The 1,224-nt window shown below is 46.4% G+C and overlaps 1 protein-coding gene across 1 annotated transcript in view; it reads right to left on the bottom strand.

The window, feature by feature from the left end:
* Positions 1-547: 547 nt before the first annotated feature.
* MLF2 (myeloid leukemia factor 2) overlaps positions 548-1,224 on the bottom strand; it is a 5,942-nt gene continuing 5,265 nt past the window's right edge. The window contains exon 8 of the mRNA XM_003796396.3: positions 548-1,094. The gene's annotated coding sequence lies outside the window, so the exon portion shown is untranslated. The remainder of the gene's footprint in view (positions 1,095-1,224) is intronic.

The raw sequence follows: 1,224 nt of genomic DNA, 5'->3' as shown, positions 1-1,224 counted from the left end.
GTAAAGCAGAAAGTGTGACCATCTTGAGAAATTTGAGCTCCTTGTGCCCTCCTGGTACTGCTCAAGTTCCAAGTTAGTACTCTTCTCTGGTCTCCTTGCCTGGGCTCAAGTCTCAACAACTGGGGGCAGAGTGTTTGAGGAATGCTGCTGATCCATGATCCCCTCCCTTCCAGGCCTGTATAAGGTTATCTGGACTCCTGTAAAAGTATTCGCTTCCACAGTCCAAGGGACCAAACTATGCCGAAGAGGCAAGGGGCAAAAAATTTCTCAGGCATCTGTGAGATATGCCCGACACGCCTACTGAAGAGCAGTGATACAGCAAAATGTGAGGGAGCACGTCAGCGAGACAGTTGCTTAAATTCTCATGCCCTGAGCCTAGCCCAGCTAAGTGCTGCTGGCTTGCATCTGCCAGTGCTCTGACAGTTCCACTATCCTAGGCTTGAATGCTTTTGAGTTAAGAAAGCCCATGAGGAGGGAAGGTAGGAAGGGGACAAGATAGGAAGTTTCAAATCAACAGAAAAAGATCAAAAGTATAGTCAGAATCCCATTTGGTTTTTTTTCCATTCTCCTTTATTCCATAAACACCTAGTTACAAGTTGCACAAATCAAAAAATAAAGGCAGAGGAGGGTACAGGGAAGATTTTTGTGACATGTCTGGGTGGGGATTGCAGGAGAGGAGGAGGCAGGAACCAGTTAGCTCCCTCAACAGCCCAGGACAGGGCTACAGCCCCTCAGGGGAAGAGGTACAGAAACATCTGGGGTAGCTGAGGGATGGAGAGGGCCTATAAACCCAGAGCTCACCCCAAAGGTCCTTCAATGCATGGCAGGGGTAGAATGGGCAAGGTGAAGAGGTTCAAAGATGGAGCAGCAAAATGAAAAATCCAGTTAGTGGATACAGGAGAAGTGGAGTTCATCATGGTAAGGGGATTAAAGAAGGAAAATGTAGGCAAAGGGGGCAGTGAAAAGTTCTCCCTGAGACCTCCAGGGAGAGGTGGGGGCCAGCTGGCCTGTTAATTTAATATTAAATTGGGGGTGGGAGTTGGAGAGGAAAAACTTATTTTCAGGGGATGATTTCTCAGCCTCTCAGCCTGTACCTACAGGAAGAAGAGAGATAAGCACAAGTCAAAGAAGAAAAAGTATAAAACCCAGGAGTAGGGGTTCAATCCCTATTGCAATAAATACATTTCTCTCTTTCTATGCCAACTAAGACTTTTTTTTTTTTTT

This window comes from Otolemur garnettii, unplaced genomic scaffold (assembly GCF_000181295.1).
Source record: "Otolemur garnettii isolate 467f Iridium unplaced genomic scaffold, OtoGar3 scaffold00104, whole genome shotgun sequence".
NCBI lineage: Eukaryota > Metazoa > Chordata > Mammalia > Primates > Galagidae > Otolemur > Otolemur garnettii.
This window is presented reverse-complemented; position numbering and strand designations above follow the sequence as displayed.